Source organism: Lepisma saccharinum, chromosome 1 (genome assembly GCF_977018435.1).
Source record: "Lepisma saccharinum chromosome 1, izLepSacc3.1, whole genome shotgun sequence".
Taxonomy (NCBI): domain Eukaryota; kingdom Metazoa; phylum Arthropoda; class Insecta; order Zygentoma; family Lepismatidae; genus Lepisma; species Lepisma saccharinum.
Genome location: NC_139229.1, coordinates 186,395,873 through 186,420,022, shown reverse-complemented (window position 1 = coordinate 186,420,022; position 24,150 = coordinate 186,395,873). Strand labels below are relative to the sequence as shown.

The window sequence follows — 24,150 nt, the reverse complement described above, 5'->3', positions numbered from 1 at the left end:
AATTAGGTCTTTTGTAATTTATGCAGACTTCTTTATCGTTTCATTCCCCTCCATTCGTCACGAAAATTCATTTTTTTTTTAAAAAACAAAAAAGACTGTTGTTCATCCTCTTTTGCGTTTACCGAGATGTCTCCGCCAGATTTATTTTGTGCGGAGGAGAGAATTAGAGAAGGAATATATTACTGCATAACGAGTTGTGTAGACTAAAAATTGCCACAGAAATTCCAGCCTGGGTATGGGTATTTTTTTGTGAGTGTCCCTTCATCGATATGTTCTTGTCTCAATGAAGTATCCAGGTTCGAAGCCATAGCTTGGTCATGGGTGTTTCTTTGTGTGCAATCCTTCATAAGTTTAACCAAATCAGCATACATTCTCCTCATAACAATTAGTAAATGTTAAATATTTGAAACAAAAAAATCACCATTCTCAATTCGCGCAGGCCCGTAGCGAGGGGTAGGCTGGGGAAGCTGATGCCTAGGGCGCCAGTCTCGGAGGGCGTCATTCAAAGATTTTTTTTATTCTTTTACATTAAAGCCAGAATATGCGATGGAGAAATTTACAGTTCGCAGAGGTAAGGGGAGAAGGAAAACATACAAGGTATTACTCAACCCTTGTTCCATTCCTTTACTTGCAGGCTTATATTCTGGTACACACTGCGGTAATTGTGTGTGTTCCCAATGTAGTAGTAATAGTACGTTTTCAAAGATGTTCTATAGACAGTACGACATAACTGAAATATTCTTAAATATGCTAACTATTTTTAATCAGAAATGCAAACTACGAATCTATAAAATAACCTTATTAATTTTTAAATATGCTTTTATTTCTTTCTTCATTTCAAAATTCGTAGGATGTAAATATCACAAAGCATGCCATAACAAGAAAATATCTAAGGACGCACATAAAATGTCGGTGCTTGGTAGCGGAGGGGAGCTGTCTTCGCTATTAGCTTAAATAGCAAAAACAATGTGAAATAAGAAAATATAGAGATACAAACGTGAGTCCCTTCAACGACAGAATATTGTGCGAAAGTAATTTACGTACACAAGAGTATCCACATTCAGAAAATGATCTAAATAATGTACCTAAAGCGCAAGGATCACCGATGCTTAAAATTGTGTAGGCTACGGTATGTTCTTTCAAAGACAAAAATAATACTTACTGCTCATTTGTCTCCATTGTCACTTCATATAACATTAAAGTAAGTTCGGAACTTAAACCTTTCAAAAGACTAGCTTTAACTGCTTTTTACAACGATATTATTAACTGTGTTTATTATGAGACTATTTGTTTATTCATTTTTGCCTCGTTTTGAAATTAGTACATTTTGTACATTTTTGAAGTTTTAGCGTGTCAGTTAAATGACAGCGAATTAGTGGTGAAAATCTTGTTGGTAAATTATGAGTTATTTGTCGCATGCAATTAATTTTTAGAGCGTACTTATAGCATTGTTTACAACGTAAATGTTACTTGTACTTCCGCATAACAGACGTGCGTTAGAATGCATTGTTGTGTCATTGAACTAAACAACTTCATGTATATTAATGCACGGTGTTCTGATTAGTGTTTGACCTTCTTACTTAAACCTTCGAATAGGCATAATTCTCCTTGAAGCCACAATACAATATGAATCTATGCAGCGTGGGTCCCGTTGGGTGAGAATGTAAATCTTCCCCAGAAGTTGCTTCAAATTACTGTTCCTAGTTACTTTGCCGAAACAGATTCCGTGACTTTTCCAGGTATTATCAGGTAAATTTCTTGACATTGTCTTTAATATTTCACTTAAACTCTGTTTACAGTAATATTCTTCAACGAAAATATTGAAAGTAATGGTTCCAGTTGCAAGTAACAACTTACCTACGAACGCTACTTGCATTCATGATGGTATATGAAACTCACATCCATCGAGAAACCATATTACAATCACGAACTTTTCCATGTTTTTTTAGTAATTTTATGAATTCTTTGTTTTGGCCATTACATTTTAGCCACAAGGCAATTTCCCAAATTTTACCAGGATTTCCAATTCAGTAATAACCCTGGTTAAAAGCGGGTGGTGCTTGTAGGAGGTTGAGATAACGCCCTAAATATTTCCCCATGTAATCTCTAGTAACACCATCGGTTTCGTGCTTGATGAAGGAAACTGTGCCTCTTCCCCATACCCTTCGTCCCCCTTAAAATAAGCAACTAGCTAAGATAGCTATTTAAACTTTAAAGAGGCCAGAATTCGAATCCGCTTAGGATCTGTGCATAAAGCAAACTTGACCTAATTATGATTAGCATTTGTGCAGTAAGTGAGGAGGATAGTACTTTCAGGGAAAGCACAACTGGTTCTTTAATTGCACGTTGGTGACGTAATGTCCGTGATTCTATTATTATTGTTATTGCGTGGTTTACAAGAGTTTAGAGGTGGGCAAATGGTGAGTCTGTTCGGGGAAGATCGTTCAAAGTAAGTGGGTATAGTGGGGGATGCATCTGGAGGCAACGTGCTCGTGATTTCAAAACTCGATAAACGAAACAGGACATCCTCCAAGCAGGGTGCCAGATACAGCCACTCCGCCATTAGGAATATCGCGAAACGAGCGACGCCAAGAGGCCGACAGCCAAGATAAATGTCAAATTCCGTCGCTGAAGCTTCTCGTAAACCAGCTCCAAATGTCTCGCCCCTCATTATGGCTCTGCCAATTAGTTTGAGCGCCCTAGTGACGAGATACAGGATAATTAGCTCTGCTCTGTAATCCTACGCTGCTCTCGACCCTGGTCTGGAGATGGCGGGGGGGAAGGAGGATAATCTGCGCACCAAGGCCCCCCCCGCACTCTTTCCCCCTTCCCGAAAATCCCGCCGCCTTCACGCACTTGTTCCCCGCATGGTACGCATCATGTCAGGCCTGGTAGTAAGTGTTTATTACAGTTGAGGAGTGGCAGGCTTCAAAGGGAAAGTTAACAAAGCGGGCAAATTGAGATGAAGATATGCTCTATCATCTCCTGGAATCTTCTCAAAAGCACGTCCCGCAAAATGAAAGATGCAAACTGAATGTGTATGTGTGTGTGTGTGTGTGTTCGTCGTAATATTCCTCCCTGTTTAAGCTTCCCTTTGTGCACTTGTTCAACAAGCCGTGACATTTGTGCATTTTCGACTCGTTACTGCTCGAGATAAAGTATTAATTTCCGCCTACCTTTCTGTCTGAATGCATCCAGGTTCTTGTGTGGATAACATCATCATCATTAAATACAAGGTAAGTCGCAAATCCATAACGTTAAAGTGATTACAATACTCTGCGCTAAAATAACCACATTCACTTTTCTTTTATACATTTTGTGCAGATGTTGGTGACATTTACCTCGTAATACTCAGTTGCGAATGATAGGAATGCAGAAGTTTCTGACTGCGGTTTTTCAATTATTCAATCTTATATACTTAAAATGAGTTTCCGAATCATTGACTGCGCGAAAAAAGTGGGGGAGAAAGAGGAGAGGCGGAAATATTTTCTTGGGGCAGATATATTTCATATTCCTCTAAATCTAAATCTATAAATACCGTACAAAAATGTATATCTTGGTAAAAGTCTCATTTATGTAAGCATTTTTTTCTTGTCTGTGGGGACTGAAAGAGGGGTGGGCGGTTTGGTCGTCCCGGTAGGGGCGTCGGCATCCCTTCCAGCCTTTGGAAGGTCCGAATGAAAAAAAAAATCAGAGGAAGGATGCAGGACCTGGAAAATTTATTTTTCCACATAGTGATATGCTTGGCCTTATTTCGTCGTCGCCTTGTAATCAAGGAGTCCCGGGTTCGATACCCGGCGGAGGCACATGGCACAGTGGTTTGGATCCCACTTTAAACCGTAGGTCCAGTCCCGATTAGCTTTAACTGTGCATAAAGTGGACTTAAAACACCAACTCAACTCAACGACAACAACAGCTTGGCCTTATATCCTACCTAATAGTTCATTTAACTTGCAATAACAATAGCAATAAAGTGCACCGTACTATTTAAGGTATATTTCATAAACCTGCAGACCATTTTATTGTAAATATACAATTTTTATAATTATACTTTACTCTATACTTTTCACAAAGGTGTGATACAGAAAAGATAAAAAAAAATAATTATGATAGTACACACTCGTCAATTCTCAGAGGGGAAGAAAATTATATTCTTCGGTTGGGTTGTAGAACCTGGGAAAGAAAATCCAGAAAGGAAGAAGAGGGAATTCTTGTCCTCCTCCTTCAGTTCTAATACTACTAAAATTGAAGTGAATAAATATAGTGATTACCAAATTTTTCGCCTATGTCTATGGTTGACTGCAAGTAGAATGTGTACAAGTAGTGTATCCAGAATCTTAAACAAACCTCATTAGAAGAATAACGGCATTATAATTATACAATTCTATTCAGTTTAATTTCCCACATTTAAACTACGTTGAATAACCCTTGAGAAAATTTATTGAAAAATCTACCTTGGAGCACACTGTGGCAGAAGTTGGCACGTTAAATTCAACCAATGCTATTGCTAATGTAAGCATACAGTATCATAGATATGGTTAACTTCCTACACAATCAGCCGAAAGACAACAGTAAGCAAATTGTCCATCTCTATATTCGTTCATTTTTCTTCTTCAGTCTTTGCGTTTTCAGCGACTGTAACTGTACAGTGATCCATGAGTATTAACGTGCAACTTGTCCATTACCACCTTCGTGCACTTTATTTGACACAATAAGAACTTCAAGAATTAAAAGAAAACTCAAAACAAGCTGTTGACAACTTCTTCATACGAAGACTCCTCGGTGTGCCTCGAAGGAGAGAAAAATAGTTTTTATGTGTTTACTAACAATCCAAGTTGTGTGAACGTCCAGAATCAACTAACAATAATAACACACACCAAACAATTTAGATCGAAAAAAGGAGAAAAAATAGAAGAGAAAAGGTTTGATTGATTGAGTTGGTGTTTTAAGTCCACATTGTGCACAGTAAGGCTAATTGGGACTGGACCTACAGTTTAAAGTGGGATCCAGAAGAGAAAAGGAAAGTGAGAGAAACAAACTGGCCAAAAGTCACCAAACCAGGTGAAGGCCATTAGAAGAAACCAAGCAAGCAAGCAAGGAACTTCTGCACCAGCATACATAAAAATATATAGCTTAAAAACACACAGGGTGTAAGAGAAAAATTAATGAAAATAGTCATGGACAATTCGCCGAGCAATATTAGTGGATTCAACTGTACTTGTGTTTAATCATAAGTTGTCTTCTGCTCTGTAGTGCTTTTGCTTCACGTCTTGAACCGCACGTTGCGGAAAACAGAATGCATGAACAAGTTGATGCGAATTTGCCTACTATTATATTTGCCGTTAGCTGTACAAGCAGCTCATCTGGCGATAGTATTACACTTAGCCACCAGCTGCCGACAGGTTTCAAAGCATACAGTCTCATTAAATATAAAATTAAATGTTCAACAGTACTCGTCTTCTTAGCAAATAATGATAGTATTTTATAATGTGTTACGTACCTGTTTAAACAGCGCAGCATTCTAGACTGAATTATGCCATTCAGGAAGATTATTCTGTAAGGCAATAATTATATATCACATCATTTGACAGATAAATGCAGTATTATATTACAAATTCAATTGTGCGGAATCAAAATGTATATTAGTATTTTAAGAATGTAGATTACACTTACTTGGGTGTATTTACTGCCGAAGTAAACTGTGTCATCAAATTTTCCCCCTGTGGCTGTACATCATTATTATACAAGCGTACATTATAAAATAGTTGCACTGTTCAAATATATAAAATTAAGAGAAAAATGTTTACAGATTCGGTGCTCTATATCAGCATTGTGCCGTATGCCGGTTGACTACTGTACATGCAGTTTACATTGATACATAGTGTCCATTACTTTATAGAGTCTAAGAAGACAATACCAGCAGAAAACAGGCGTGTAATTCTGTTTTAAGTAGAAAGTGTTATTTTAATCAATACCATATCACATCTAGCGGAAAATTCTCACATTCTTATTAATGAATATTCTGTGTTCGTAACAGTAAATAATTCATGTTAATTTCTTGTGTACACTGTCATTCAACAATTCAAAACTGACACTGTTCTATTCCATCCCTACAAAACAGCTTTTGATTATTGTGAAGTGTGTATACAGCCTTCAAGGCTCGTGATAGAAACGAGACGAGAAGATAATACAAAAGTTTGCCGTGATTCTGGTGGAGCATCGGGTATTGATGACGTAAACGTGGCAGCCAACGAAATCACTTTCCAAGATATCAGAAATCCTTACCATAATAAATAATCCTTGTGCATTTTAGAACTGAGATGACTTACGGTTTATTTATCAGAAATATATTTGCAAATTAGTTCCCAAGCATGAGTGTACAGTGGACTCTTATAGGTGCGTTTTTGTATACCGAGATATTCGTTGTGCTTCTTCTCGTACTGCCATTCGCCTCACCACAAAGATGGCAAAGGCTATTCAGGTCGTCTTATCTGCAATATTTTTCCAGGAAGGCATCGCTATATCTCTCTATCCTGGTTGCCACATTGGTCTTGTTCTTCGCCGACTCGGTGCGAGAAATGAGCAAATACTCGCAGAAATCGACTACAGAAGCCTCAGCCCATCACAGTATTGACAAAGAACTCAACATAGCCATGAAGTTGTTCAGAGCACAGAGGAATTTTTACATTTCCGGATTCGCGCTGTTTCTGATCCTTGTCATACGACGAATTGCGATCCTGATTTCCAGTCAAGCAACTCTCTTGGTTCAGAACGAGGCCACACTTAGGCAAGCTCAAGCCGCTTCGACCACAGCTATGAACTTATTAAGTGGAAACGAATTACACCAAGCTGATCCCGTTAAGTGCACCAAGAAGGATGGCCGCGGTGCGGAACTGCGCCAATTGCAGGATAACTATTCCAAAGTACTTAGCGATTCGGAAGCTGAAAGATCGGAAAAGGAGAAGTTGAAGAACCAGGCTGAATCTCTCACAATTGAATATAATACTCTATTGAACCAGCATAGCGAGCTGAAGTTGCAGCGCAAGGACAGCAATAAAAAGGACGACTAGCAAATGCCACAGAGTCTAAATAACTAGTTTCCTGAACATAAAGTACTATTTTTTTTGCATTAATGGTATTGAGAAAGAGTCAACATTATGTACTCTTCTTTTTTTCATAAAAAATGAATTCTAGAATAGGGTAGCTTTATTTGCAACACATTTATATCACCTTTCTTCGCTGTTAATTGTCTGGATTTATTTCGAAATCTAGATAAAAGTCTTCTAAAATAAATGTAACTATATTTTTTTTACGTTTCCGAGCAACTTAAAGTCTATCCTCACTATATAAAAAGGAAAAGTGGGAACATATGAGACATTACTGCAAATAATTCTTACCCTTGTGTAAATTCTCAATTAATTTTAATTTACATCCTAACAGAGTTCCAGAATTAGTTCAATAAAGAAGGTTTAATTATGAAATGATTACACTACTTACGGTTGAATATTCACATATTTCATGGTGTAGCTAAGAATTCTTTATTCTGTACGCTAGCCTGTGTTGTTTAATGCATGGTCAGTTCTTTGACACGTTTGAGTAAGTGGTGGTAGGTTAGGTTTATGACAGGTTTTATTTAAACTGCTCGCCATTAAAATTGCAACACCCAGAAGGAAATGAGATAGAAACACGAAACTTGGCAAATATGTAGTTCATAATAAGATAAGAAAATGATTACAGTTAGAGCTCGGTGGTGTGACATGTGACACGTAGAACATGGTTGCATAACCCCAAGGAGCTAGTAGCGTGTACAGCCTCCACGGGCGGCAATAACTGCTGCAACACGGCGAGGCATGGACAGAATGAGTCTATCGATGTCTGCTTGCCGTATGGCGTCCCAAGCTGCTTCTACACGGTGCCAGAGGTCTTCAACATTACGTGCCGGAAACCTGAGTTGGGCCAGCCGGCGACCCACCATGGACCAGACATGTTCAATTGGCTACATATCCGGCGAACGTGCTGGCCAAGGAAGCAGGGGCACGCGGTTAGCTTCCATAAATACGAGGACATTCCTTGCAACATGGGGGCGCGCGTTATCCTGTTGAAAAGTGGCATTATGCAGTGCATGGATTAATGGGACAGCAACAGGGGTGAGCACCTGTGATGTACCGTTGGCTGTTCAATGTCCCTTGAATGCGTACGAGACGCGAACGAACACCTATGGCGATGGCACCCCATACCATGATACCCAATGAAGGCCCTGTGTGATGATGCATGATGCAGGCGTCATGAAGCCTAGTGCCACGGTGCCGCCACACGCGTGTACGTCCATCATGATGTTGTATACAGAAGCGGGATTCATCAGAGAACACTACAGCATTCCACTCCGCCATCCATGCACGACGGTCTTGGCACCATCTCAGACGCAAACGCCTATGCTCTAGCGTCAGAGGAATCCGCAACAGTGGGCGCCGGGAAAAAATTCCCCGGTTCGCCAAACGACGAAGCAAGGTTCGTGGGGACACTGGACGTTGTAAAACATCCCGTACTTCATGCGCAATCCTCGTTGACGTGGCCGTTCTGTCTGTAAGGGCCATGCGTATCAGACGTCTGTCCTCTCGTTCCGTCGTCCGACGCGGACGTTGTGAACCTCTACGTCGCTCTACAGTGCCTTCCTGGACCCACTGGTTCCATACACGGATCACTGTGGATGCATTCCGTCCTACACGGCCACCGATCTCACGGTAGGATAATCCACATTCACGGTATGCAACAATTCGGCCGCGATCGAACTGGGAAACCTGCTGGAATCGCTGCCGTATTCGACGACGTGGCATTGCTGACCGATTTTAACACACTACACTCACGACCATGCACTTTCACTGCTCTTCTGCACCTATCTGACCTGCTACAGGTACCACTTACCAGATGGCGTGGCAGGCGCACATGACGCATGACGGCCTTGAACACCTAATCATTTCCTTCTGCACCTCTCCTCTACACACTGTGAACATTTCGTGGGATTCCGATTACTCCTTGTGGGTGTTGCATTTTTAATGGCGAGCAGTTTATTAAACGTTAGGTTAGGTTTAGCCAGTGACGGCGCCAGCCTGAAATAAGTTGGGGGCTACAGATTTCGGAGTCAAATTCTCGGGGGGCTAACTAATACTGACTGCAAGGTATTTAATGAATACTTTACTGGTATAATTTTACCAGTGACATATTTTACAGTCAGAACCAAAAATAGATCACTGAGATGTTGCATTTTGTTCCATCATATACAAAAGTACTTTTAGGTACGAATCTTTTATAAGTATCAAATAAAATGCAACAATTACATTGTTTTATTTTCCTAAGCCATTATTTAATGGAATAATATCACAGACTTACTATTCATATGAACACTACAAAATACACCATAAAAACTATACTCATTGTTAACTCGCTGGATTTACGAATAAATACTACAGCTAACACTATTTCTAAATTGTGAGTATTTCTTTGCTAAAATGAGAAAATGAACCACAGCAAAAAAACACGATAAAGACACGTCTGTTTTATGAACAGTTATAACCTTGTTTAAATCCAAATCCTTTGCAAGCTCTTTAAGGACAGAACAGGCAGAGCACTCAACCTATCGTTACCAATTCGATTACGAACATAACATTTGATTTGCTGCAAACAGCCGTTGGTAGGAGAAAACATATTTCAATAACATAAAGCTTATAAAAGGCAATTTTGAATTTTTCAACCATTCCAAGTAGCTGCTGTAGGGTCTTTATTTTAAGTTCCTTTATGCCTTACAGTGTGCCATAACTTTAAACGTAGGGAGCGACGAAAGATTGTAGCTTTTCGTGCTTCAGAAAAGCGACACTAACTTAATTATAAAGAGCAAAACTTATTAGAGTAGGCATGAAATATACACCACCATCCTGAATAGAAAGTATTTTAATGATACCATTTTCTATTACATAAAATATATCTTAAATAATTTTGCTCAACAACTGGAATTCAGAACTTAGAGCTAAAAACGAAGAGGATGCGAGAACTATCGTCCACTTAGGAGGTGCCACTCTCAATTAACAGAAATATTTTCACTACAAATTCACTTCCACTAGGAAACAAATACATTGACATAAAATCAATTAATATATTTGCAGCTCTTGCACTGAGCATTTTGATTAGAGAAAATAACTGCTGAATATTATAATTTTATTTCAGAATATATAATTTTTAAATACTGATCAGAATTGGATTAATAGTTTCGTATTTGATTCAAAGATTGATTCTCCTGCACAGAATCAAATTTGGTCACTATGACGGCACTGGAGAAATTATTTTCTAATCTCATAAATGATAATTAATTAACATGTAGTACTAGGACTGCGAGAAATAAAATTTCACAAACGTGCTGACTTTTGCGCTGTATTGAAATTATTAGTTGATGGATTTGTATTAAGGTCCACCATATGCACAGAGAATAATCGGGACGAAAGCTACAGCTTCTAGTGAAATGTTACCTCCACCGGGGATCGAACCCGGAACTCCTTGATAGCAAGGCAGCAGTTTTATCGCCAAACTATCGGGGCTGGAAGCCCGATTTTAATCTTTCAAATTCTTAGCACTTAAGAATTGGTACTTTGGAAACTATTTGATTCCTTAACGTCGTGTTTCTCCCTCTCGAATATTTGCAGCGATAAGAATAAATATAACGATGAAACTAATGGGAGAACATCGCAATTGTCAGCACTAGAATGAGAAACTAACAAACAGAAAAGAAACATAACGCTTCTTTAGATTTTGAACGTCTTCCTACTTATAAAAATTCATTTGTCACACCTCTTAGATTTATTCCGAAATAGTGATACGATTTATAGAGGCTAATAATTTGTACACATTTAGCTGTATATGTCAACAATTAAAGAACAACCTCACAGTCACTGATTGATTGATTGGTTTGCATTATTTTACTTCGCTTTTTGTGCCACTTTTGGCTAATTTGCGAAGATTGGGATGAGCGATGAATGGATCAAAAGATCACAAAGATCCATGTGCAGGCTGGTATTCGAATCAGGGACCCCTGGTGTCGTAGCACGATGTGCTAACCACTCCGCCACGGGGCCGGCACCTACCAGATAGGCAACAGATTCCGTAGTAAGTTTGGCGACCGAATTACTTAGTGTCAAATGATCAGTGGCCACTGTTATCCATAAACATCGTAATAAAGTAACCTTGAAATCTAACTGAACTACTAGATAATGTATTTGAACACTGTACTTCCAAAAAGAGAAGTTATATAATGGGAAATGTACAAAAAAAACCGTACTACAAAAATCTAGGGGCTACAGGTGGGCTGAGACCTGCTTTGAGGGCTTCAGCCCCCCCCCCCAGCCCACCTGGGTTTAGCCAGGATACTTGATACATGTAGGGTTATCCACTGCCCATTCTTAAAACCTTTCACTTCTTTTTGTAGTAAAACAATACCAAGTTAATGAATTTTCAGAAGGCTATATACTTTTCCATACATGCATTTTTTTTTCAACTTTCACCTCTTCTCTTTCTACACACGACTTTCTTACCAGCACTTCACTCACTTTCCTTATTGTGCTTCAGCAAGGTACAACAACATTTCCGTCAACCGCAAAAACATTATTCTTCAATAGTCCACAGACAGTGAACATGTCATTTTAAGTAATTCTGACTGTTGGATATTAGGTAGCATTAATTCCATGAATACCATTAACGTACAAAAATTCTGAGCCATGTCGATGTCATTATCTGATTAACGATGTAATGCCACTTAAACGAAAACTGTCTTAATGGGTCTGACTGGTAGTACTAAAGCGTTTTCAGTGTGTCTAAGTGACTGAGATCAATCAGCACTTTTTTTCCCTTTTAAATATATATCAATTATTCAAATTAATTGATCGAGCCATGGGCGTGAGAAGGAAAACTCGGGAGTTGTTTTCACATTAATAATTCCAGTTATAAATTCAAAAAGAGTGATATTTATGTAATAGACGTGCAAAATCTGTACCATCTTAAACGTTTTACTTAACTTTATGCACATGAATACGCGTTTAAATTATCATACGTAAAACTTGTTTCCAAGAGACAAATAGCTATGCGTTAAGAGAACATGGCAAAAGTTTCATTTGACATTAAAGTGGGTTTTTAGACTTGTTTGTAGTTACGCAAGGAGTAGCATTGAAATTATGAAGATGTGGAAAATGTTATCACTGATGCACAGAAGAATGCTACTTTTTTTAAAAAAAAAAATTTACATGATTTTGGAGAAGATACGAAACTCAAAACTTGCCCCCTTGGTATCCCGGAATATAACAGCTCCCAAAATGGAAATTGACATTATAACGGAATTTATGTCGTCCTACATTGCTTTCGGAGACGTAAATTCAGTTATGATTGATGGCCACCAAAAACAAAATCAGAACATTAAGCACGTGCACAGCATATCAAAAGGTACATATTTATATGCAGATGTTCTACAAGAAAGGAGAAAAAACAGAATTATTTCATGAAATAGATCGGCAAACAAAAAATATTCGAAGGTACTTGGCAATTTGGATGCTGAAAGATCGGAAAATGAGAAGCTGAAGAACCACGCTGAATCTCTCACAATTGAATATAATACTCTATTGAACCAGCATAACGAGCTGAAGTTGCAACGCAAGGACAGCAATAAAAAAGACGACTAACAAATGCCACAGAGTCTAAGTAACTACTTTCCTGAACATAAAGGCAATAATGTGTTACGTATCTGTTTAAACAGCGCAGCATTCTAGACTGAATTATACAATTCAGGAAGGCTATTCTACAAAACAAGAAAATTGTAAATCAGAATAATTATATATCATATCATTTGACAGATATATGCAGTATTATATTACAAATTCAATTGTGTGGAATCAAAATGTATATTAGTATTTTAAGAATGTAGATTTCACTTACTTGGGTGTATTTCCTGCCGTACTAAACTGTGTCATCATTTTTTCCCCTTGTGGCTGTACATCATTATGATACAAGCGTACATTATAAAATAGTTACACTGTTCAAATATATAAAATAAAGAAAAATGTTTACAGATTCGGTGCTCTATATCAGCGTTGTGCCGTATGTCGGTTGACTACTGTCCATGTAGTTTACATTGATACATAGTGTCAATTACTATATAAAGTCTAAGAAGACAATACCAGCGGAAAACAGGCGTGTAATTCTGTTTTAAGTAGAAAGTGTCATTTTAATCAATACCATATCACATCTAGCGGAAAATTCTCACATTCTTATTAATGAATATTCTGTGTTCGTAACAGTAAACAATTCATGTTAATCTTGTGTACACCCTCATTCAACAATTCAAAACGGACACTGTTCTATTCCATCCCTACAAAACAGCTTTTGATTATTGTGAAGTGTGTATACAGCCTTCAAGGCTCGTGATAGAAACGAGACGAGAAGATAATACAAAAGTTTGCCGTGATTCTGGTGGAGCATCGGGTATTGATGACGTAAACGTGGCAGTCAACGAAATCACTTTCCAAGATATTAGAAATCCTTACCATAATAAATAATCCTTGTGCATTTTGAACTGAGATGACTTACGGCTTATTTATCAGAAAGATATTTGCAAATTAGTTCCCTAGCATGAGTGTGCAGTGGACTCTTATAGGTGCGTTTTTGTATACCGAGATATTCGTTGTGCTTCTTCTCGTACTGCCATTCGCCTCACCACAAAGTTGGCAAAGGCTATTCAGATCTTCTTATCTGCAATATTTCTCCAGGAATGAATCGCTATTTCTCTCTATCCTGGTTGCCACATTGGTCTTGTTCTTCGCCGACTCGGTGCGAGAAATGAGCAAATACTCGCAGAAATCGACTACAGAAGCCTCAGCCCATCACAGTATTGACAAAGAACTCAACATAGCCATGAGGTTGTTCAGAGCACAGAGGAATTTTTACATTTCCGGATGCGCTCTGTTTCTGATCCTTGTCATACGACGAATTGCGATCCTGATTTCCAGTCTAGCAACTCTCCAAGTGCACCAAGAAGGATGCCCGCGGTGCGGAACTGCGCCAATTGCAGGATAACTATTCGAAAGTACTTAGCGATTTTGAAGCTTGAAAGATCGGAAAAGGAGAAGTTGAAGAACCAGGCTGAATCTCTCACAATTGAATATAATACTCTATTGTACCAGCATAACGAGCTGAAGTTGCAATGCAAGGACATCAATAAAAAGGACAACTAGCAAATGCCACAGACTCTAAATAACTATTTTCCTGAACATAAAGTACTATTTTTTTTTGTAAGTGTATTTGAAAAATGTCTTGCATTAATGGTATTGAGAAAGAGTCAACATTATGTACTCTTCTTTTTTTCATAAAAAATGAATTCTAGAATAGGGTAGCTTTATTTGCAACATAATTATATCACCTTTCTTCGCTGTTAATGGCTAGACTCTACTTTACGTCCTTATTGCCTTTTGGTTAGGTTAGGTTAGGAACAACACTGCAGGCTCGTCTTTGTGTGTGTGCGTTTCTCGTTTGCGTTCTGCGTAGTGATTGCTTCTTTGCGTTCTCGGTGCGTTGTGCGTGTGTATGTGCATGAAAAAGAACAGGTTCCAAAAACTTGTAGATAGTGTAAAATACGTTTATCCCCATTAATAATTTAGTGCATCGTTCAAAACTGTGCTTGCAGACAGCCGGCTTCACGATAGCCCCACGAACCATTCACGATAGCCCCACGAACCATTCACGGGGATGAGGTATGCCTACGAGATTAGGTTAGGCCTGTTAGTTTAGGTTCCATTAGCACTCATTTCACCCCTAAATATGTGCTTCATCATCGAAAAATTTCCTCAGTACGTTCAATTACGCATATCTGGACAACATCGGTTTTTATCGATTTTCTCCTCCAGGTAATTTTTCCTCGCTTTGGGATTTACGTTGTTGAATTCCTTACACAATAAGCTTTCCAACGATATATGACATGTATTGCTTAGGAAAAGGACGTAAAGTAGAGTCTTACCCTGTTAATTGTCTGGATTTATTTCGAAATCTAGATAAAAGTCTTCTAAAATAAATGTAACTATATTTCTTTAAGTTTATGAGCAATTTAAGGTTTATCCTCACTATATAAAAAGCAAAAGTGGGAACATAGGAGACATTACTTTCTTCCCCTTGTGTAAAGTCTCAATTAGTTAATAACGAAGGTTTAATAATGAAATGATTACACTACTTACGGTTGAATATTCACATATTTCATGGTGTTGCTAAATATTCTGTATTCTGTACGCTAGCCTGTGGTGTTTAATGCATGGTCAGTTCTTTGACACGTTTGATTAACTGCTGGTAGGTTAGGTATAAGACAGGTTTTATTTATTAAACGTTAGGTTAGGTTTAGCCAGGATACTTTGATACGTGTAGGGTTATGCACTGTCAATTCTTAAAAACTTTTCACTTCTTTTTGTAGTAAAACAATACCAAGTTAATGAATTTTCATACGACTATGTACTTTTCCATACATGCATTGTTTTTCAACTTTTACATCCTCCCTTTCTACACACGACTTTCTTACCAGCACTTCAATCACTTTCGTTATTGTGCTTCAGCAAGGTACAACAACATTTCCGTCAACCGCAAAACATTATTTTTCAATAGTCCACAGACAGTGAACATGTCATTTTAAGTAATTCTGACTGTTGGATATTAGGTAGCATTAATTCCATGAATACCATTAACGTACAAAAATTCTGAGGCTATGTCGAATGTCAATATCTGATTAATGATGTAATGCCACTTAAACGAAAACTGTCTTAATGGGTCTGACTGGTAGTACTAAAGCGTTTTCAGTGTGTCTAAGTGACTGAGATCAATGAGCACTTCTTTACTCTTAAATACATATCTACTATTTAAATTAACTTATCAAGCCATGGGCGTGCGAAGGAAAAATTTGGAGTGGTTTAGACCAGCCGTTCTCAAACTTTTTTCTCATTGTACCCTTTAGTCGTAACTAAACGTCTAATGTACCCCCACCATAAGTTTCCTCCTAATAGTGAAGTTTGGGGATTTGGGGGGGGGGCTGATTGGTTTTTAATATGTTGGAGGCGTGTATCTACAATAGAGCAAAATTGCATTCTTGCTGTATGTGGAAAGATGGTAAACAAATAAACATTAGAATCCTATTCGTTTGTTATTTTATTGGGTGTTCCTACGTTTACAATATTTATGATTAGTTACAAAAATTAAAATGTGAAACACATGTATGCTAAGAAGTATATAAGAGATTTTGATTTTCATGTATTTTTTGCAGAGGTTTTGAAAAAAGAGTAAAGAAGAAAAATAAGTTTGCAAACAGTCAAGCATAATTTTGGAATTTTTATTGTAAATTTTCAGAGTTTCTAGTGAGATGGATGTGCCTGCATAGCCTGACACAGTTTCTTGATGTCTGGTTGTACACTTGAAACTTTCAATCAAGCGGAGATTCGGCTCCAAATTTAGTCTATTATAGATTTCGAGCGAGTACTTTATTTCAATACATGTGAAAAAAAGATGAGAGTTTGGGTGACAAAATCAGCCTTATTACCCTGTTGAGTGTTAAAGCTATGAAGTCTGCTCTACACAAGCGCAGCAAAAATGTTGTCGTGTGGGTATTCTCGACATTTCTCTTCCGAGCTGATCGCGTGCCCCCTTCAAGTCGGTCATGTACCCCTGGGAGTACGCGTACTACAGTTTGAGAACCACTGGTTTAGACATTAATAATTCGAGTTATAAATTCAAAAAGGCTGATATTTATGTAACAGACGTGCAAAATCTATACCATCTCAAACGTTTTACTTAACTTTATGTACATGAATACGCGTTTAAGGTATCATTCGTAAAACTACGAGTAGTTCTCAAGAGACAAATAACTATGTGTTAAGAGATCATGGCAAAATTTTCATTTGGTGTTAAGTTGTCTTTTAGATTTGTTTGTAGTTACGAAAGGAATAGCATTGGAATTATGATAATGTGGAAAATGTTCTCCTTGAAGCACAGAAGAAAGCCACTTTCTTAAAAAAAATACATAATTTTGGAGAAGATACGAAGCTCAAAACTCAACCTCTTGGTATCCCGGAATATAACAATAATTAAAGGGGGAAACCCCCCGAAGAAATCTCCTCCACCCGCATACATTCGGGGGTATGCACTCTTTTGTCCTGGTGCTTTTAAATAAACTCTGATTTTTAGTGGTTTTCCCATTTTTTATGTTATATTTATTTCATACAAATGTACAGACATTATGTAACAAATACGTGTAGACATTGTTACAAATGCATATGGACATTAATGAAAAGATACAGGTTTTCATGTACAGAGCTAGTTCTGGAAGCCAAAACAGACCCTTATGTTTACCTTGATGTGGTATACCTTTTGATTATTGTGGTTGTGCAACGTCAGTATTTATACAATTTTTGTTTTAGAAGTGTTTATTGAAACATATTTGAGGAAATGTGATTAGAAATTAATTTTGCAGTATGGTGGTTTTAAGTGAGTATTGAGTTTTGGAAAATAAGTGGTGTTAGGGGTATGTTTATTCAATTAAATGTTTCTTATAGAGGTAGAATAATATGAGTTAGATATTTAATAATAATATTTATAATAATAATAATAAATAAATAAATAAATATCTTAAGTGGAGAAACCTAATACCAAGCTATAAGGCTACAAATGGTATTAATTTATTATTAACTATAATGTAGTGATATTTGTAGTTAATCATAATATTTATTTACTAACTTATACATTTTATAAAACGAGTATGGTGAGGATTATATGTAGTAATTTCTAACTGAATCAATAGTATTTTAAGGGTTGAGCCAGGGCGTTTACTGGTTTCCAGTAACTCCAGTATTGTTACGGGAAATAATAATAATAATAATAATAATAATAATAATAATAATAATAATAATACATATAGCTAGCTATATTCACGGCACAGGTTTATGTTCCCTTCCCGGAATATAACAGTTCCCAAAATGGAAATTGGCATTATAATGAAATTTATGTCGTCCTACATTGCTTTCGGAGACGTGAATCCAGTTATGATTGATCGCCACCAAACACAAAATCAGAACATTAAGCACTTGCACTGCATATCAAGAGGTACATATTTATATGCAGATGTCCTACAAGAAAGGAGAAAAAACGGAATTATTACATGGAATAGATCGGCAAGCAAAGAAGGAGCTATATACGTTTTGTAATTTTCTTCAATTTCGTCGCTTTTCTGCCCCTTTTCTCAATTCGCGACGAATGGGATGTATTATCATTTTTAAAAAGTAGAAACATACATCGCTGCGACTGGAACGTGGAAATGTCTGTAGCAAGATGTTGAGTCGATCATTCAACGCTCTAGGCCATCGAGGCGACTACACATGCCTCTTGCACCCTAATGATTTGCCAGGTGCCTAAAGAAAGAAAAATGTATTCGGTGCAAGCCAGATGTACGTGCATTGAAATGAAATTTCATTAGAAAATTAGTCGTAAAATGTGCATACATTCTTTAAAACAAAGGGCTTTTTACACCCCTTTCTTAACTCTTAGGTATGAATTTTAGATAATGGGCTATTTCCCCGCCTATATTGAAGGGGTACAAAGTGGCCTTATGTGCCGAAGCACCTAATAATTTTAATTAATTCATTCATTCAAACATTCAATATTCGCACACTCACGCACACATTTAAAACAACCACATCCGTTCCAAGATATGACATAATGAAATAATGATCAAATGAAAGGGCAGGCTAAACATTACTTGTGATATGAAAATTTTTAGCCCTGTTTATATTGTTTACATGATAAACAAGAAATGCTTGGACTAAGGAATGAATTTTTAAAGGATATTTGCAAGCATTGGATTCTTATGATGGTTGGACCGTTACATCCAACACAGCACTGAAGTGTGCTGATATAGTTTTAGGGTGTTATATGTCTTGTGCGGACCACGCCTCGTAAACAATAAAAATGTTTGAGCCTCTGAACCGATGGAACGGTTATTTTTATTTATTCAGGGACTTTGCCGCACCTATATTCACGTAAAGAGGGAAATACACATAAAACAATATATGGGTATATAATATCCATATGTTTTTACAGCTCTCAATCCACCGGGACCCCTTAAGGACGCCATTTAGGCAAAGTGTACAATAACAGGACATGCAAAACCCAATTCCGAAAAGAATACTTCAACTCTCTTCATGCGTAACCCCGATAGATAGCACGGGACAGGGGTGGGACTCATGAATGACGCTATATTGTACGGTTACCGGCAAAAACAATCGTTCGTTTGCGCGTTATGGGATTCGCCAGTAAAGCATCACAGGTTTCCTGTCGTCAATCTGTCCGGGAGAGCATCACAAAGCCATTTTGTCTCGACGAGGGAGCGCTTCAGGTCTCTTTATCGTTGGGAACAAGAAACGGCGAAGGTTGTTCGACTCTCTGCACTGCCAGGTTGAGGACTGGCATACATATTTCAGCCAGAGTACGGCGGATGAACGTGTCTTTTGGGAGAGCGAATTGGCAACGGGAGCGGCCATTTTTGTCCCCCGCAGGGGTGCCATCCGCGCGAATTTGTTCCCAGCACCTCTCGATTCTTTAAGATTAGCGCTCTTTTTCTCTCCCGGTGACGTACACGACTTTTTTACGCCTCTTTTTCCCCGAGAGTAAGATACGCGGGCTGTTAAGGGAAAAAAAATAGAGAGAACTGCAACCAAAGGCGTCCGGAAGGGGAGCAGGGATGGCCATGGCCCCAAGTAAATGTCAGACTAAAATGTCATATTTCGTTTTTTAATTTCATTACAACAACGATACATTGTATTAATTGCGATAAGACCGGTACAAGTTCATCGAAGAAACTACAGAATTTCAAATTCAAGCTCTGGTTAAGAGCAGGGGACAATTTTGGGAAATAATTCCTTGCTTGATCCTCCTGGTTAGAAAAAAATCCACTATTGGTCATGCCATACGAGGTTATTATATTTTAAAAAAAATAAAATAAAAAGACGGTTCACAGGTTATTCATATTTATTCATACCTGAACTGACATACCACAATGGACATGATACAAGTTGACAGAAGAGCTCTTCAAGATTTACAAGTGTCCAATGTGGGCACTGTTGATCCAACGTCATGTGTTATGACGGTTGGTCTGTACTACTCAGGCATATCTCTAGCATATCCTCTGATATCAAAGAACATAAACAGTCTGGAGTGGATTCCAACTACTTTACGGAAGCGTCCATGCAGGGCACCCTTGAAGACATTCCTCTCTAAATGTCTATGCACTGTCACTACAGCCCCTGTTCGAATTCCATCAAGTAAAACACTTTCTCCTGTTTGAACACACAGGGGTACTAGCGACGGTTACCTATGCATACATAGAGAAGAACTTGAGACTTTTCTTCATTTCCTTCCATAGGTACAATTTTTACCAATCTCGCTACAGGCGTTTCTTTTTGCATCATCTTGTTCTCAAATTAAAGGGCAAGCGTCTTTCTTAAAATATTGAGGGTGTTATAAGGAACTTGCCTTAAATCATTCAAATGCCTCATTGAAGAAAATACCATCTACGTTTCTCTTCAACGGAAGCCAATAGCAGCATATGCATAGAATTTCCTCTCTCACCTTCACCAAGGCAAACAGTCCGTGTGACACACTAATACCCCAAGGGTTGTTGCAAAAACAAAACAGTAAATTGCTATTTTTCTATACAGTAATTTCTATTCATTGGTTGTGAATTAGTTTGTAAAAATTATAAAGTCTTATTAGCAGTGTGCTTTACTTATACTTATGTTTTGACTGTTAGTAAGGCACAACTGCGAAAAAGTCCTCGAGTGTAGAGTTTGTGAACAAACGCTAATCAGCAACCCTTGGCCATACAGAATGAGAACGTCAATATGTTGCTGATGATCACATCTATCATTTCGACAGCATGGTTTATCACCAACCAATATATCTGTAATGAAAAGGGACAGATTGATAAAGCTCACCATGTAGAAACGACCGACAACCAGCTAAAAAATGACAGAGGGAGTGAAAGTGGTTGTCCTACACGGAATCTACTTTCCGTACAGGAAACACTATTTGAATTCTTAGGATTCCAAACTAGCAGTAAGGTTAACCCCAACGAAGTTTTGGGGAGCGTCCTTCCCTTCGACTTCAACTTCACAGTGTGCCGAAGGAGTTCGATATTACGGAAACAAATCCTTGGAAGCCGAACCGAACAATAGCTGCGCGGTGTTGTGTCATCGCCACTGTCAACAATTCATTACCAATGCTTTACAACCGGGCTTAATGAAGCTTTTAGAGCCGTTGCATTGTCTGCATTGGTGATGTACGGCGTGCTGCACATACTTCAGCAAGGCAATAACGCTTTGCCGTTTGCACAAACACTGAAGGAATAAACTCGCCATTGCGATTCTACAGCACGCATTGCGATGCAAGCAATAGAATAATGGGCTCTAATGAGGGCTATTGTGCACGGGTTGTAACTGATCTATTGGCTTTGCAGGCTCCGCTTCAGGTCCCCACGCAGAGGAAACTGGAGGAAATCCGTGCTGCGTTCTTCTGACATCGATCTTACCAATGAAGTGTCGGTGTTAAGACTTCAAGACTGTGTCACCGCTTATCACCAATTGCAATGCTTATTGTTTTGTTCTTAATGTGTAGGCCTTGGTCGTTGAACAGATTCGGAAAATAAAATCCTTCACCAGAATGGCTTACTCTTGTTTATTAATCCATGGCTCATAATTAGATCTGAGTTACTTGCCTTATATACTCTACAAAAGCAACAGAAAAGGAGTAAGGTATTCGATAGAGTTCCGTAAGTATATCTGCAAGTCAATGTATACCACTTTTGCATTATATCACTTCATTCTTCGCTGTTAACAATAGTGTGATAGTTAAATAAATACCCGTACAATATACTAACTGATCATTTTTCTGTCCACCACGTTTCAATCATTCATAAATTCTCATTTAAGTGCAGCATATTAGAAATATCAGTTGAGCTTGTGGGTCATTGCATTATATCAATTTGCACGATTTCATCTTTCAATATTCTTTTGAAACTATGGAAAAACTGATGTAATATACATCTACATTGTTTCATAGGAATAAGTGATTAAATCTCAAACTACTCTCATAAACTTCACTAACTTATGTATTTTGCATGGCGATGATTCATATAAATATATATACTTATTTTAAACAGCAAACATCAAAACAATTAACTACTATCGCTATGGCCAATGTTTACAGTACATTCCTTCACGTAATAAAACAATAGTTTGAGAAACTTCAACTTTCCCATGCATGTTGAATTTGTATCACTATTCACACTCGCTCATTGTCACCCATTAAAAGTTTTTTTTTTGGCGTTCTTTAATAATAATAATAATAATAATTGCTAAAGAGAAATACATTTCGTACAAGAATGCGTTTGTCGGGCTTCCTTTTCCTGAATAACCACTGCTTGTCTGTATCTGCAAGTTTTTATTTCCACTCGCTAGGATGCCATAAAATCATATTACTGCTCCGACACCCCTGTAAATTGGTTTTCACAGTGTTGTCATTATTTATACACACACGCCATATAAAATAGATTTCTAAGTATGCATATCTTTTTATAAGACAAATCTGTCAGTGTCACTATGCAAGAGCGCAGATAATTATATTCAAATTATATGTCAGAATGAATACCTCTCTTGTTGATTACATACAATATTCAACTGACATGTCAGGTGTGACTTATAACCGTCTGAACCGTCTGTTAAGTGATAAAAATATGGCAACGTAGCACTGTTTTGCGCCTGCTTTGCATCCATTGTCACTGCAAGCTACACCCCACTCAAGAGGTATCATTTTGTTATGGATGCACAATCAGGGGATGTGTAACAAGACGATAATTTCTTTCTTGGGCGGACTTTATGCAATGGAGTAAACATTTCTGATATCTTTTCCAGTCAAAACCTTACCAGAGCTGGGCATGTTTGAAATGCTTTCTCATCACATCGACAATTCTTCTGGAAGGATCATTTAGAAGGCGTTCTAAATTAATTTCCCTTTGACATTAATGAATCATTTGTGGTTGTTGAAATTGCTTGATAACAGAGCTTCCTAAGGCGATTCCTTCACTTGTCCTTTGCACAGTATGTGGATGGCTCCAGAGGAAACTGGATATTATAATAAAGAAAGAATATACAATATCTCTGTCATATTGTAGTACACATTTACAAATAAATAAACTCTGAATAGAAAATTATTCTATTGAAAGCTAATAAATACTGCAGCCTCTCTCTCGTGTGAAACATGAAATCCCTTACAGATTTCGAAATTGAAATGCATGTAATTTCTTTCATTATTTCTCTCGTAACTAACATATGCGTCCACATATTCTGTACTTACTTGAAGTAAGTAAGTAGATGATATAAAAGGTGACCCAACAAGAATATTTATGTCCAGGAAACTTCAATTTGAACTGAATTTTGGTCGAAGTACGAAGTTCATCTAATAGATCTGCTTTCATTATTAACTTTGTGAACAGTTGAATTCAGTCAGCAGAATTATAGGAATATTAAGAAAGGAAGAATTCATGTGTTAATATTGTTGCGCCACACAGTGGCTGGAACTGTCGATGACAGTTATTAACCACCTGAACACAGAACGGTAAGAAAAAGAGGCAATATGTGTATCCTATGTGATGTTTTTTATTAAATAAATAGTTTTTAATTGATTGATTTATCGATTAAGTTCGTGTTTTAGGTCCACTTTATGCACTGTAAGGCTAATCGGGACTGGACCTACAGTTTAAAGTGGGATCCGAACCACTATGTGCGTCCACCGGGTATTGGACTCGGAACCTCTGATTACAAGGCGACAACGCTACCACTACGCCATCGGGGAGGCCCTTAAATAAATCGTATGATTTCTGTTGAGATATTGACACTTAAAACTGTGGTTACTGTACTCATTGATTACCTAGTCTGTTCGTAATATACTAAATATATTATAAGGTAGGGGGCCCAAATATCATCCCCTAGTCACTTTTGCGTACCTGCAGACCATATCAAATGAGTAAGAGCTCCAAACTTTTATGTT

The 24,150-nt window shown here is 37.8% G+C and overlaps 1 protein-coding gene and 1 pseudogene across 2 annotated transcripts in view; both read left to right on the top strand.

The window, feature by feature from the left end:
• The window catches only part of LOC146005263 (LIM domain only protein 3-like), a 223,790-nt gene that overhangs the window by 46,222 nt on the left and 153,418 nt on the right, over positions 1 to 24,150 (top strand). The gene's annotated exons all lie outside the window — the stretch shown is intronic.
• LOC145990864 (B-cell receptor-associated protein 31 pseudogene) lies at positions 6,301 to 7,106 on the top strand (annotated as a pseudogene).